Below are 10,923 nucleotides of genomic sequence, written 5' to 3'. Positions count from 1 at the left end.
CTGTAAATATTCTGCCAGTTACTTTGTCATTGAAGTTTTATGCCTTGAACAGCTGCCTAGTTCAGCCTTAGATGAACATCAAAAATCCCCGTTTGTGCTTTCCACCTCTATTTCTGTCTCTTTGGTTCCCCTGTTGCCCGTCTTGTTGTTGTACCCAATGTTCCGAACATGTTTCTCCCACTGCTGCAATTACACCAAAGCAACGCCATCCATTTCAGCCCTCATTATTAGCACAGCGGCTATGCTGAATAGATGGCAGTCGTTTGGCAGGCCGGAGCTCCCCGAAACCTGGCGAGCGAGTCTAACCGAGCTCCACCTGTTTGTCTGAACCTGCTGCAGGCAAACACTTGTATTTCTCCTGTTTATGCACAGTGTGTTTTATTAGTCTCGTCTCTTTGCATTTATGAGCGCTTGTCTCTCTTTGCTGATGTGTGTGCAACCATTGCCAGCGCTCTAGAATAAGTGAAATATTAAAGCTACACGGGTCGATGTCAATGCAAACATTTGTCTGACCGTGTGCTCTGTCAGGCGTTCAGGTACTCATAACTCACTCTATTAACTTTTACCCAAAGAAACATTTTCTCTGCCTGTCGCCCACCATTCTTATCTTTCTGCTTTTTACCACAGTTCAAATTACATTTTTTTTGTGCTGTTGCTGTGACAAATAGCAGTGACCGCAACATCGGTTTGTTTTCAGAGGACACACATTATGTGTGGAGGAGTTGTAGCCAGCGGGCGTGAACTGGCTGCGAGCTGTGATTTGATTATCAGCCACAACAAATAGAAGGCAGGAAGTCAAATAGCAACACCTTACACAGTTCTGACCTCAATTCTCTGGTGTGTATTAAAAATAAATGAGTGAAGAATTGAATATAGGTATAGATTAACTTTTGTGTTACCAAATAGAACAACTTTGCTTTTGTTTGGTTTCTTCTATTGCTCTTTCTTTTGGGATATAATGTAGATATAAATGTCGTGCCAGTAGTTAATGCTCTTTGGTCTCTCATTTTGTAACAGACCATCAGTACTGCAGTTGTAGCAAATCATTTTTGAACATTTATCTGCTTCTGCTTCTTTTATCTGCTTCCTTTAGAGTCCTCCACAGCAGATCATCCTCCTCTGTCACACCAACCCTCTACATGTCCTGCTTCACTACATCCGTGAATCTTCTTTCTCTTCCTGGTTTTGTTATAAAATGTTTCTATTTGGTATATGAAACACGTTTTTGTCCATCAATAAAGTTCAGGTTGTTTTTGAAACAGAGGCCAACAAAGCAAACCTTTGGTTTCCTAACTTAATCGGTCGTTAAGTGATGACATGACGAATCCTACTTCCGGGCCTAAAGTAGTCTGCGTTTAATATGGCTTTTGTGTTGTTAACATGTTTAATGTTATCTATTTTCTTCTATGTAATCTCAAAAAGCTCCTAAAACAGTCAGTGATCACTGTTGACCTCCCTCGGCTTTTATTACCGCTAATCATTTATTTAAGCTCAGTTTTTAAAACCTTAGGATGTAACTACAGCCCAGCCCATGCAGCAGTATATGAATGACTCACCTCGTATTGTGGATGGATTATCTCAGTTGTTCTCCTGGCTGAAGTTTGGTCCTTTTACAGCATCCTGCCATGCGATTACATTTGTTCCCGACCACCGAGAACACTCACGTTAACTTTTATCGAGTGGAAAACAAGTTAGCTTGTTTATATTATGCTAACATAGCTGTGTCGCTAGCGGTCACGTAGCATATCATTATATACCAGCTAGCCAAACTTCAGTAACCCTACAAACGTCACTGCTGTTTAGTTTTCTGTCTTCGTTTATGTTGGAAGTGATAACAGAGCTGTATGTTTTAATTTGTTTCCAAAACCCCGCAGTCAGGACATGCTATATTGTATTTAGATAGAAGCTAGCGAGCTAACTTCCTGCTAACTTCTAACTCCGTTAAATGTCATAAATTCCGTTTTCATGGATGCCTGGATGTTAAACTCAATTGTTACACCTGGTAGAGCAGAACGCTGATCATTTTATTAAAGATGAAAGACAGTTTTTCAACTCTCAGTAATGCCATAGTGATCGTTTGATATATGGACCTGCAGCGGAGTTTAGGCCCAGACACGGCTAGTGACGTCAGACTTAACGACTGGATTATTTCCACTTTCACCACCAGCTTCGTTCTGTAACTCTAAGATCAAGTTTCAGCAGAAATGGTTTTTCTTGACATCCATCTGTCTTATGAGTCGGTGATCCATCCTGTCTGATGGACTCTGCAATGACTGCTTTGACTAAGTAGGCCTATCCTGGAAGGGTCATCCTTCATGCAGTTGTGGTAGATGCACTCAAATGACGATCGGGTTTGCCTTGCTCTCTTCTGCTGCTTTCGCTCTTTTGCTGTGTTGTTTTAGTCCTTATCTCCTCTGCAGGTTTCATGCCAGCTTTATTGATAGTCCACCATTCTGCACGATCAGAAGCTGCTTCTTCCCAGCATCCATGTTGATGTGGCATGCTTTCATGCTTACATACATCCTTGAATTTTAACTGTGGGTACCCCTCGTGGCTGGCACCAGTTACCAGTTTTTTTGGGGGATTCTGCCCTCCATGTTTCACATGATCAGCGCCTTTGGTTTGCTTGATCAGCCTTTGTATGCTGGCAGTCCGAGCTTGCTGTAGGACCCTGGTGTTTTGATGCATGCTCGATCATCCAGATAAGGAAATCCCAGTATGATGATTCTGATCATCTGGACGTTGTGTTTTCAGTGGAAGAAGACTCAGACCGACCCTGTGATGAAACATCCAGATGGACAGAATCAAATCTGGATATTTTCCAGGTCTCCTGCCACATTTTGTGGTCTTAATATGGCTGATATTTTGCAGTGTTTGAATTTTATGGGATTTAAAACTTTCTCTCGTTCCCTTCTTGTCTCTCATCGACCTTCTAGAACAGCGATCCCCAACCTTTTTTGCGCGACGGACCGGTTCATGCCCGACAATATTTTCACGGACCGGCCTTTAAGGTGTCGCGGATAAATACAACAAAATAAAACTAGTACCGGTACCGAAAAAAAGATTTATTCATAACACACGTGAAAAGACCAAGGAAAACTGAGTTAACGATAAAAACGATAACAAAATAACGCTGAAAACCGATTTAAAAACCCTGAAAACCATACATTTCACACCTGAGCCTCAACTCTCGCGGCCCGGTACCAAACGACTCACGGACCGGTACTGGTCCGAGGCCCGGGGGTTGGGGACTGCTGTTCTAGAATACTCTCAGCCAAATTCACCTCGAGTCTACCATCTGTAGTCTCCACTCTCTGTTGCTTCCTTGCCTGTCTTAACTCTTTGACCATAATGTTTTCTTGGGGTCAGTCCATCGGGGCACTCCTCATCCATCCAGCCAAATGCCATTTGTTGATGATAATTGAATGTGCTTATGCCTAGAGGGAGCAGAAGATCGAGCCCATTCCTCTACTGCTCCCCCTTGAAAATGATAATCAGGAAAACAGCATGGAAATCATCCCTCACACTGTTCATTAGCATTTCTTCAGCTGATGCTGTTTGTTCACTAATGAGAAACACACATGGAGAGACACTTGTTGTTTTCAAGGACACAGAAAGAAAGACATCAGCTGAAGTTCTGACGGACTCGTCTTTGCAATTCAAAGATTTCCTCACATTTTTCTTGACGTGTCATCACTTCTTCTTCTTCTTCCTCTTTATTAGGGAGGTGGGGGAATCGTTCTGTCTGTAGTGATCCCCCGCATCTTCCAACTGTTTCCACATGCAAATCAGCATTTTTGCTTCTTTGGAGAAATCCTCTGAAAATACCTTTTTCAAGGTTGCAGGGTGAGTGGCTCAGTTTATTTCAGCTTAGAAAAATAAACCAGACACAACAGAGTATAGAGACATTTCTCATTTCGTTGTAATTGAATAGAATTTTTTTGGACTTCAATAAAAACTAATAGCAGACTTGCATGACAAATTCTCGATATAACAACATCAAGAGGAAGGTGTGAAGCTGTAGCTTACAGTGACGGTCCTTTAAAGAGTGATGACAGGAAGTTAAATAGGAGAGGACGGGTGTGTGCTGTTTCAGCTCTGAAGCAGAGCGATGTCGGGAATAACTGGGCGGCATCATCACCCTCTCTTTCTGTAATGATGTCCTGCCTGCCTGATAGGCCTTAAGGCCAGAGTCAGACCTCCAACTGGCCAGATGATAAAGGACGACCTCGTTCCACAGCTCGTCGCGATGAGTCACTGCTCAGGGTTAAAGCTGAGTCTGTATTTGAGAAGAAGTGGCACGAGGAGGTCTTGTTCGCGAGTGATGGGAGAAGGGAGCCGGAGATCGACAGAGCGATTGGGGCTGCAGCTGCAGTAATGCGGACGCTGCAGCGGTTCGTCGTGGTGAAGAGGGAGCTGAGTGTAAATTTATCGGTCGATCTACGTCCCTACCCTCACCTATGGCCACGAGCTGTGGGTAGTGACCAAAAGAACGAGATCGCGGATACAAGCAGCGGAAATGAGCTTCCTCCGAAGGGTGGCTAGCCTCTCCCTTAGAGATAGGAGAGGTTTGGCCATCCGGGAGGGGCTCAGAGTAGAGCCGCTGCTGCTCCACATCGAAAGGAGCCAGCTGAGGTGGTTCGGGCATCTGACAAGGATGCCTCCTGGGCGTCTCCTGGGTGAGGTGTTCCAGGCATGTCCCACCGGGAGGAGGCCCCGGGACAGACCCAGGACATGCTGGAGAGATTATATCTCTCAGCTGGCCTGGGAACGCCTTGGTGTTCCCCCGGATAAGCTGGAGGAGGTGGCTGGGGAGAGGGAGGTCTGGGCCTCTCTGCTTAGGCTGCTGCCCCCGCGACCCGGCCGCGGATGAAGATGGATGGATGGATGGAGCAGACAGAGAGACAGCAGGAAGTTTGGGATTGAAATAGACACCAGATTCATCATCGAACATAATCAACTTTATTTTAAATCCGTCGAAAAGCAGAAGTTAAATGTTTCTGATAATTGATTTATTGAGGAGAAGCTCAGACATGCTCATGTAGGGGACAAATGCTGAAGTTGTCTTTGTGATGAGCGGCAGCATTATCTCGTCAAGACACTAGTGTTGACATTTTTCATTAAGCACTGATGTTCTGTAATCTCATCGCCACACGGGAGATTCAAGAGTTTGACTTGAAAATGTTCTTCAGTCGAAATAAAAAATTGACATTCGGACGTCCAAATCAGATTCCAAAATTTCAACTTCAAACTGGACAACTACACATACGTTGGTGCTCGTTATTAAAGGAGTGAAAGTGAAATGATTATAAAGAGTACTAGAGAAAATTCAGTGGCACTTAATATAAGTGCCAGAGCTTGTTTCGGTTATGTGGATCACCAAAGTCGACGTTAAAAGTGGACGGGCTAAATGTCAGGCTTATAATCTGGCACTTTTTTATAGTGCCACTGAGGACAAAGAGATGACCGACAGCAGTTGCTCTTTTCAAGCTCTCAGTAGTTCAGAGGCCGCATTGAACTTCATCAAATTGCTTTAGAAAGTAAATCTGCTAGAGTACTCGCTTGATGCTTTATTAATGCTCTGGGAGAGATAACTGGGAGAAGATTATGGAGCAGCAAATTCACTTCCTTTGCTGCTGCGATGCGACAGATGTTTGACAACAGGCTTTCGTTCCCTCCATCCAAACTTCTGTGAGACTCACTGTGATATACCCCTGCTGAGATCAGAGGACGAAGGGATGAAAAAGCATGAACGCATGCACGGAGAAGGCTTTGATATCACGAGGGCTTAGGCGTGCGACAAAAGAAGCCTATAGTTTGGCATTCCTGAATACAATGTCTGCATATGTAAGGGCCAGAATAATATCTGGGAGGACGGGAGCATGAGGAATATTGTCATTTCGCAGACATGTGAATGAGTTGGTGTTATGACGTTTCACTCTGGAATCACCAAGAAAGTTTGAAAGCAGATCTACAACTCCAAAACTTTCTAAAGTTACTATTCTTAAGTAGGGCTGGACTTCAGAGCTGGGGTGTTTGAGGCTCAGGCGGTGGAGTAGGTGCATGCTAAAGTGCGACTGTGTGTGAGTGTTACATAGAAAGCATTTAGTGTTTGTGTTTGCATGAATGGGTGAACGAGGCGCGTTATATAAAGTACTCTGAGTGTTCAAGCAGAGTAGAAAAGTACGATGTAAGAAGCAGAATTTTCAGGGATCTGTGCTTCTATTTGAGTGTTTGTCAGTTTTTACTGTTAGCAGAGAAACTGCTGTGCTGCAGTGCGTAAATGCAGCGTGTACTCTAACCCTGCTGCCCACAGCAGACGTGGTTCTGAAGTGATTCGTACTTGCACCACTTTATCCTCTGACCGTACTCGTTGTTCTGTTTAGGTGTGAAGGGAAAATCATTTCTCTACGATGCAGGCACCAACAGACGCAGCTGTTTGCTCGTTTTTCTCTACTTGTGAAGGAAAATGTTCAAGCTGAGCACATTCATTAGAATTAGAATGTCATTTGATTTTCACATTATATTCATATGACATTAATATTCGAGTAATGAGCTTTTTACTTTTATACTTTGAGTACAAAAGTCAAAAACTCACCAGAGAATGGTTCAACACAAGCGTCGGTACTTCTAGTAAAGCTACAGTTGTATTTTTGACTCCTATCTTTTCAGTTAGCGTAATGAGATGAATATAAGCAGTCATCATGATCACATATGGTGACTGAATGCTGCCGTTTTCTTGGCACAAGCCCTGCAGTTCAGAAATGTGTTTACATATCTATGAAACACACAGTTGTCCAAACTTTTTACTTAATCATTTCTATCACTGGATCCCAGAGAGCTGATTGTTAATCTGGAGGTATCTTTTATCACCACCTTGAGATTCAGTCACATGATCAGAATCAACTTCCTGGGTATGGGATGACTGAGCATACATCAAGACATATGATTGGATATTTCAGTGATGTATTGAATGATGTACCTGCATGGTCTCTTTATCACAAAGTAAATGTCACAGTTAACATATCAAATGAAACATCGTATAACAAAATCTCCCGTTGTTACTGTCCTGGGCCGGTGACCCAGTGTTTTTGACTTTTTGTATTATTATTATTATTATTATTATTATTATCCATCCATCCATTCGCTTCCGCTTATCCTTTTCAGGGTCGCGGGGGGCGCTGGAGCCTATCCCAGCTGTCATAGGGCGAAAGGCGGGGTACACCCTGGACAGGTCGCCAGTCTGTCGCAGGGCTAACACACAGGGACAGACAACCATTCACACTCACATTCACTCGCACATTCACACCTAGTGGCAATTTGGATTATCCAATTAACCTATCCCCACAAGCTGCATGTCTTTGGATGGTGGGAGGAAGCCGGAGTACCCGGAGGGAACCCACGCAAACACGGGGAGAACATGCAAACTCCACACAGAAAGACCCCGGCCTGATGGTGGAATTGAACTCAGGACCTTCTTGCTGTGAGGCAACAGTGCTAACCACCGTGCCACCGTGCTGCACGGTGGTTAGCATAATATTATTATTATTATTGTTGTTGTTGTTGTTATTAATCTTTGTTTTCTTCTGGGTTTTGTCTGACGTCCGTGTGTTCTGTTTTGCGTCCTCCCTGTCTCATGTAATTAGGTCCAGGCATGTCTCCCTCCTGTGCGCCGTTTCCTTGTTACCTTGTGTGTATATTTAGTGTGTGGTTAGCTCTGTTTGTCGTCGGATCGTCTGCTTACCATCCCGTGTTTCTCTGCTTTCATGTTTTCCGGTTGGTTTGGTTAGTTATCCCCAGTCTAGGTCGCTCTTAGTTCTGTTCTAGCTCCGCTTCTGTTCGTGTTTTCACCCCTTCTGGAATAAAGTTCACTCGCATCTCAGCCAGTGGCTGCATTTTGGGTCCTTCTACAACTTCACACGTCTGCTGCTGTAGCCGTGACAGTTATGGGCTAAAAAGATCCAAACATCATCACTGAAAGAGCAAAGTATTACTTCATCAATCCAAACAGTCATTTAATGGATCTTTTTTACTTTGTTTTCTTCTGTCTGTCTTAATCATTTAGCTCTCAAAAACAACCTGCTCTGCATTAATGCAGAAATTTAGCACATGTGACCCAAAGTTATGTAGATGAGACTCTGTCTGTCACTCTACATTATCCTTGATTATTCTCTCTCTTTCTCCCTTTTAGCCAAACAGGTGGAGCAGCACAAAAGAGAAAAAAAGCCTGATGTTTTCATTTTACCGTCTGTGGAAAATTTCAGAGCTTTTACCAACAAATTAAGTGTGGGAAAGAGAAAGTATATTATGTTAGGCTGTTAATTTAATGCAGCCCGTTGAGTCATCTGATTAGAAGAGTCTTGAAGAGTGAGTGATGTTAACAGTGAAGTCATGTCTTTGTAGCCTTTTTCAAAAGACACAACGTTCAGCCAGCATCAGCGGCCACGGAGATATTCTGTAGGAACACCAACTATTTGGATTTATTTATTATATCTGATAACAATCTCCTAAATTGTTGAATAAACCTTATAAATAGTTTGTTAGTTTTCAAATATACATGAAAAGGTACAGATTGAAAGTTGTGTTTTAACAGTCTTATTAAATCTGATGAGACATTGATGTGGGAAATGCAGATCTGCACAGCTGCTAGTTTGATATTCCTGCCGTTATTTCCCCAGCACAGTTGTCTCCGGTCTCTAAAACGAGAGTGCACCAGGTCTTCTCCCGTTAGCTACAAGAGTGAACCCTAAAGACTTCCTCGCTCACACTTTATTAGCAACTGGCCAGTTAGCTGACAGATCTCTGTGGACTGCACGAAAAGAGAACATAGATGCCTCTGTATTTGTCTTAAAGTTGTAGTTGTGCCTCATATTTGAATGACAGGGTGAATTGTGAGCTAACACTACCAAGCTTGATTAGAAAGTTGCATTCATGTGCAATGCACAACAACAGATACCTGCTAATTGGTGCTGAATAAGAAACTAACACAATTCTTTAGTTGTAGTCTGTTTCCCCCGTTAGGGGGTGATCGTGGCTCAAGAGTTGGGAGTTCGCCTTGTAATCAGAAGGTTGCTGGTTCGGTCGTTGTGTCCTTGGGCAAGACACTTCACCTGTTGCCTACTGGTGGTGGTCAGAGGGCCCGGTGGCGCCAGTGTCCGGCAGCCTCGCCTCTGTCAGTGCGCCCCAGGGCAGCTGTGGCTACAATGTAGCTTGCCATCACCAGTGTGTGAATGGCTGGATGACTGGTTGTGTAAAGCGCTTTGGGGTCCTTAGGGACTAGAAAAGCGCTATATAAATACAGGCCATTTACCATTCTGCACTACGAGTCATATTATTTATCAGGTCATTTTAATAAAAAATGCTTCAGAAACATCAACCCAAACATGTCAGAGGTCCAGGTCAGGTCAGAGGTAGCGGTCAGACCCAGCAGACACTGAGACTGACCATGTCTCTAAAAAAAGAGATGTAAGATATAAGACCTTCATGGACAGACGTGCATGTCCATTTGAAAGGTAACATCAACAAACTGTACAATAACCTGGAAGTTTGAAACAGCAGCCTAAAGCCTCACTGATGTATGAGTGCATGTTTCTGGTCACAAACAAGGCAACAGACCATTTTGAAGCATGTTTTTTAATCATCGTGTAGTTAATGTGTGACCTGGGTCAGCGTGCTATAATGATGAGGCGAGAGGACGTTAAAGGTGTGTGTGTGTGTGTGTGTGTGTGTGTGTGTGTGTGTGTGTGTGTGTGTGACTCAAATGATGTAACTTCTCCTGTTACAAATTGCGCAAGGTCAGATACAAACCAAATATTGGTTTTCTTGGCCAAGCAGAGGAAGAGCTTGTAGCAGCACTTCTTCTAAAGCAATAGAGCCCAGACAGTCATGAAGACAGATGGAGGTTATCTGTCCCATCTAGCGTGTCCAGCGGCGCGGTCCCAGATAAAGCTCTGCTGGGACCAAAACATGGGGAAACGCACACGGGACTCTCATTAAGACGACAGTAATGGTGTTTCACCGTTGCACACCTGCCTCAGCAGAATGTGCTGGGGATTAGAGCGAGAGAGTTCATTATTGGTGATTCACAGCTTTGGTTTGTCTGCTGCGCTGCATCACAGCTAATCAGTGGAAAGACTCCCCGGCTCTACGTTACCGCATGCTGAAGATGAAGCTCTGATGCAGCTCAAACCTCACTGTGTTCTCCTAATGGTGCACTGACATCTTGAGGAAGTAGATGCGTAAAGAATGCACAAAATACGTCCAAGTTAACGGTAATGGGAAAGTGGCTCGTGCATCATAATGCGTCTGCAGTCGACATCCAATCTGTGGGATTGACGGCTCTCTTTTTGGACGGCACAGACAGCAGGCAGCCTGGCGTACAGCTGCCATCATACTCACAGCAGGAGAGTGTCAAGAGATGAATGTCGATTTGGATCACACGCTGAGCACCTCACAGAATCATCACCTATAGCTAATATGGTGCTCCTTTATAATTAGGTTTTTAACATTAAATAAATATTCCACGTCTGCAGTCCATGCGTTACCCAAGAAGCTGCATCAACATCTATTTAATTTTCTGCACCACCAACCCATACATTACTACACTATTATAAGTTTAACTCAAGCCTACTTTCATCAGAAGGTGACATCTTATCTTTGCCAGTATTTCCAGGCTGCGCCGGGCAGATTATGTAATTCCACAAGCTGACACATCCTCAGCTCGGAGACGGTTTGAACCTCCTGCTTTTAAATTACTTTGTGTCCTTGCCTCACTTTAGGCACAGCAGTGAATAATTTAGCTCTCCGTATTGCTTTTGTCTTTACTGTATGTGTCTGAGGTTGCTGCATGGCAGCGTGAGCACAGGCAGCTTTGATAGGGCTTCAAAGTCTGTGAGATGGCAGACGAAAAGATTCTTAATATCG

Source organism: Aulonocara sp. 'chitande type north' Nkhata Bay, linkage group LG19 (assembly GCF_057382095.1).
Source record: "Aulonocara sp. 'chitande type north' Nkhata Bay isolate Kocher_YH1m ecotype deep benthic linkage group LG19, A_spYH_male_GT1.1, whole genome shotgun sequence".
NCBI classification, from domain to species: Eukaryota; Metazoa; Chordata; class Actinopteri; order Cichliformes; family Cichlidae; genus Aulonocara; species Aulonocara sp. 'chitande type north' Nkhata Bay.
The sequence above is the reverse complement of the archived record's forward strand: the minus strand, read 5'-3'. Positions refer to the sequence as shown.